Genomic DNA, 5,337 nt, shown 5'->3' on the forward strand with positions numbered 1-5,337 from the left:
ATTCCATTTTTGACTATTCCTTTTTTCGTTTCCATGCTTGAGCACTCCCTTAGTAACACCTCTCTGCTTTTTGGTCAGACTTTTCACGCATGTCTTTGCAGGAAAACTCATTTCAGAGTATCACCAAAACTGTTATCCAGGAGATGTACAAGTTTTTGCAACTCTGACTGAATCAGCTTGAATCCCATTAATCATTGATGGTGGTTGAACTTGGATAACTCGGGATTATAGAATATTAAGATTATGTTTTCTTGTACTGAACAGTCAAAACCTTTTCTATAGATTTATGAATATATGCAGTACAAGAGTACTGTTTCCCGTAAATGAAAAACCTTTTTCTATAGTGTTTGGACTTTGGAATGCAATAATCAAGTATGGTAGAGTCGGTTTGTTTTCTAAACCATTGTCGTGGCTTAACTATAGAAAAATGGAGCTTCACTGGCAGGTGGTGATACACTGATCGTGGTTTGAGTTTGTTCACCTTAGCTTCATCTTACCTAATTCAACATGTTGCAGCATATAAGCAAAAAATCATACCCCATCCACGATCAGTGTATCACCAACATGCTGAATTAGGTATTTCAATGTACTGCACTTTGTTGATTAGTTCCTTGAAACTTCTCTTTTGAGTAGTTCCTTATCAGTATGAAAACATGTATGAAAAATAATTGCTTCCAGGACAACTTTAGCGCCTTTTCCTCTTTTCAGAATCTATATTTGAGCTACCCCATCCACACACTCAACAATTTTTTGAGTCACGACTATCTCTTGGCTTACCACCCCTTCCATGCCTGCACTCTGCAATGACGGTAGAATGTGGCTTTTATTGTTGTGCTTTCTTAATGCGAGACGCCAGGATCTATGAATTGTGAAGCTGAAATTTGCAAACAGTGATCAATTCTTTTAAGATTTTCCCTATATTTCTTATGTGCTCGTCCGCAGTATATAAATTTATTTCAATCATAGAACACTAAAACAATACTATCTGGGGCTTTCTGATCCATCACCACAAATGAAGAACAGAGAAACAGGAGCACGGGAACCAAAAATTGAGATGCTAAATGAGAGGGATAGGGCTCACAGTGAGGGTCTTCTCATTGCCGCATCATTGACATCCGCTCTAGAAACATCTCGCTGGAGTCACCCACGCCTTACTCTTCGATCACCCCGACCCCCTCCTGTGGTTGCCGTCAGCACTGAACATGAATAGAAGGTTCAACTGGTGATACTCTAGATCTAACAGTAGGTGCAACATAGAACCTACATCCATGCTTGACAGATCAAACACTTTTGTACCTCCTGCCAACAGTATCAAGCATCACAAGAACTGCTTTAACTTGGACTAATGATAGCGTTGTATATCATGTATGGAAGAAGAAGGAAGACGATAAGGATTTCATGACTGTGTAGCATTGGCAAGTCCCTTGTCCATGACTTCATCAATAACCGCTTCATAGGTGCGCAACCCTCTGAAGTGTACTTCCATCCTACATAATCACCAACAGAACATCACTTCAGGCAACAAAAATAATGACAATGTACCCGGATTTAGAATAATCACCCACGCTTGACCTTCCACATCCCCAGATTCTGACAAGATTATGTTTGTATTTAATTTTCTATTCTACTTGGTTCTTTACTGAGATGGCTGTTAAAATAAATGGACAGTTCATTTATCATCTAATCCTTGCCTTATTATTGAAGAATAAATTCAGTAAAGAGAGTAAATACTAAATAGGCAACAATAAAATTTACTCTGTTAGATTATGCTCAGAAAATAAGAAAACCTACTAAGAAAGTAATAGATACAGATCATGTCACGTGACAAACTATAACTACATTCAAACATACCTTTACAAAAGCGGCTATTGTTGTAGATGACACTTGTTCATTTCGGCTAGCCCCTTCTCAAACCGGTAGTTTCCATCTTGTGCCTACTAGTGGAGCCATCACAATGGCTTGAGGTTGATCAAGTGCTGATTCAGCTTAGAGCCACAGCCAGAAAATTCCCATCGACCCGTTCACATGCAAGCCAAACAAATGATGGAATTTGTTAGTGCTTGGGAAAACATGACGGAGAATCATATTACCTGGAGAAACAACACCTAAACTGGCAGCGCAGTCTTCCACTCGCATGTGCTACGGATCTCGCCGTTGTCGAAGAAGACAGCAACAGTACTGACCGGCGGAGGCTCTGGTCGCGGCATGGCGAGGAAACTAGTAGCAAGCATCTCATCCGAATCGCTCTGCTGGCCGTTGCTTCCCGTGTTGACACATCAACACTGGATTGTAGACTTGATAGCGAAATCAGTGATTGCAAGGGCATTATCCGGTCGATCCTTTTTAATATCTAGAACATGAGCTTAGTTACAATCATCCATCAAGGACAATTTCATATCTGCATTCAGTCATGCAAACAAATAGCATCCTATTCATTTAATGAATGAAGGAAAACAAGATGAAGTAATTTGAATCTGGTATTAAAATGTCATATCTAACATCACCCATAGAAGGACCTTCTCTAGCCCCATGATGCATCGATATGTGAGTACCACCGGAGCTCTAACATTTGAATGCAAAAATCCAAAGACCATACCACTAAATAGCTCTCACATTTGAGCTAAATATATGTTTTTCTTTCATTATAACAATTAGTAATCTACAAATTTACAGATGTCGAAGCAATACAAATAAAAGTAAAATCACGGTTATAATGCACCTCACCATCCATATCATTAGCTGTATAGTCCTAGTGCAAAATTTACAACATTAACTTTCTAGATCAGAGAATGAAGAACATTCTCAGCGATTCTCAAATTACTAATATGGTATTGATTTTTTCCTAGGGATTAGTACAGAAACACATTAGATTTAGGGAAAACAACTGAAAAGTGACGACTTCTGTTCTAATATGTGTGATAATTTGAACTCCTGGAACTCAAGAGACTGACCATTTATAAACAAGTCTAAGAAAATAAACTAACAATGTTGCATTAGAATAAAAAAATGAAACCATTTGGTTGAGTGGTGCTCCTTGTATCATCAACACTTACACATTCTAATAACCAGCTTCTGAATCATCCAAATGAATCAATAATGTTAGGCACCTTATATTTAGATAAGTATCCACGCATCTCAGTGGGGATAGAGCACGAACCAGTGGGTGTATGGCATGCCTAGTGTTCCCAGCGTACTGTAAAAAGAAGGGATTCGAAAGGGAGAGAGGCCTGACCTAGAGGTCGCCGTTGAGGTCCTGTCCAGGGCAAACGCCGTCAAGGTCCGGTCGCAGACACAGTGGGTGTTGAGGAGGCGGAGCATGGCCTGCCACTGATGAACAACGACCTGGGATGGGGTGGCGGAGCTCGAACTAGGGCCAACCTTTTTCGTTTTGTGTGACGAAGTGGATGGTCTGGAGGAGGCGGATTTGGCCTGGCCTCCGCCGCACGCGACATGGGATGGAGTCGCCTACTACATTTAGGGCCCTCCATAGGGCACCCTCCTCGGATGCAGCGGAGTCGAGGAGCCCTCCGCAGCAGCGGCGACGCAGGCATGCTCAGCAGCGATGTCTGCCACAACAAGAAGAGGAAGGGGCGGAGTGCAGGCAGGGGCCCGGAGGAGGTGGTGCCCGGGGCGGGAGAAGGAGAGGCATGAGCGCGGGGGAGAGGCGAGGCGGCGGCAACCCTAGGAATCCATCCGAGGAGAGGAAAGAAGGACGTGTGGGGGCTCGCTTCTGGATGAAGCGAACGCTTCAACCTATCAGAGAAGGAAGCGATTGGAAATCATTTTTGTCTCCTAGCTAGTCCAACGTGCACATGCCCAGCTAGTGCCATAGTCGCGACTCTTTTTGGGTTCGATTTTGTCCTACGTTCTTAATGTGTGCATGTATATATTTTTCTCTTTTTTTTGCGGGGTATATATTTTTCTCTAGCCACTGCTTGATTCGAACTAGGTTTTTATTGAGTTCTTTTTTATTTTCTCTTTTTCTAGTTGTTGCAGGTAGCACTGGTGAGAATGAGGGGAGTAAGAAGGTTTACAAGAAGAATAAGAAGAAAGGCAATCTCTATGGGTTCTAGTTGAGGTTTAACTCAAAACGGCTGTGTCAGCTTGGGAAGCAGTTATCACCGAAGAAATGGAGAATTATAAGGAATGACCCATTTGGAGACTTGTTGGACATCGAGCCTTTCAAGGTGCCTCATGAGCTCATTGAGTTTGTTGTGATGTTTACGAATCATTCACTCCGTGAGTTCAAATACAAGAACAAATCCATCAACTTTAGCAAACTCATGATGAGAAGGATTTTCAATGTGCCATCCGGTGATAGACCTATGAAGCTTCTAAAGAAGAGCTATGAACATAACCTACACAACATTTACAAAGAGGGAAACAGGGCGCCAATTGCCCATTTTATCAAGTTGCTCAAAGATTGCAGCGATGAGGATGAGGTTATGATAAATAGGACATGGCCACTCATTGTGTTGGCGATAGTTGTGTGCCCTGGCACTGGCAATATGGTTAACCTTGAGTATCTAGTTTCGCTTGAAGACATGTATTTGGTGCGTGACCTCGCTTGGGATGAGCACTTGTTGACATGAGCAATGAAGGAGGTTGCCGTCTTTCAAGAGAAGAAGAGGATGCAAGCATGTAACACCCCATATGTAAAACTTTCATATTTGGAGATGTATCCAACCTTGTCTTGTTCAATACCAAGTGGTTTCATCTTTTGGGTTTTCTTTTTGGGTTTTGTTTTGTTCCTCTTCGCTTTGTCTTGTCATTGTTTGTCATATTTCTTTTGCCTTTCATTGTTGCATCATGGCCTCCTCTTATGTTGCATTGTGCTTGGTGCCATTTTACGTATCATCATCTTCATGTGCATCTTCATGTGTAGCACATTGCATTGTGGCATGTTCCATGTGGATCCAAGCTTCAACTTTTCCCCTTCACTCATCACCACCTCTCCTTCTCTTCCTTTCCTTATTTTGTCAAGGGTCATTTTCCCTACTCCTTAAATGTTCATCTTCTCCCTATAAATCTTGCACCATGGCCTAAACCCCTCTGCAAGTTTTCACCCTATCTGAAATTGTTTTGGTCAGGTTCAAGAATGACCCAAGTTTGAACTCAATTCAAACTTGTTATATTTTTCTACCTTTAAAAATGCCAAACCAATTTTAATAAATAGGGCATAAAACCAGGTTCATGGGAATATTGTGATATTTCTAAAACTCCCCTCCACTTCCCCTGCACTTTTCCTTTTGTGTTTCTGTCTGAAGAAAAAGAAAAAGGAGAAGAGAGCAGCAACAACAGCCTACCTGGGCCTCGACCTCCTGGCCGGCCCAGCTA

At 41.8% G+C, this 5,337-nt stretch overlaps 1 long non-coding RNA gene across 4 annotated transcripts; it reads right to left on the minus strand.

Annotated features, from left to right (window-relative positions):
* Positions 1-579: 579 nt before the first annotated feature.
* On the minus strand, positions 580-3,754 carry LOC125522865. Of its 4 annotated transcripts, none has more exons than XR_007290001.1 (5): positions 3,233-3,754; positions 1,852-2,398; positions 1,297-1,487; positions 1,082-1,196; positions 580-874 (listed from the first exon to the last, which is right to left on the minus strand). It is a non-coding gene; the product is annotated as an uncharacterized LOC125522865 (long non-coding RNA). The 4 variants fall into 4 exon arrangements; XR_007290000.1 differs by having other exon boundaries at positions 580-798; positions 3,233-3,753; XR_007289999.1 differs by lacking the exon at positions 580-874 and having other exon boundaries at positions 892-1,196; positions 1,852-2,350; positions 3,233-3,753.
* Positions 3,755-5,337: the final 1,583 nt, after the last annotated feature.

The sequence above is a fragment of the Triticum urartu genome, chromosome 7 (assembly GCF_003073215.2).
Source record: "Triticum urartu cultivar G1812 chromosome 7, Tu2.1, whole genome shotgun sequence".
Taxonomy (NCBI): Eukaryota; Viridiplantae; Streptophyta; class Magnoliopsida; order Poales; family Poaceae; genus Triticum; species Triticum urartu.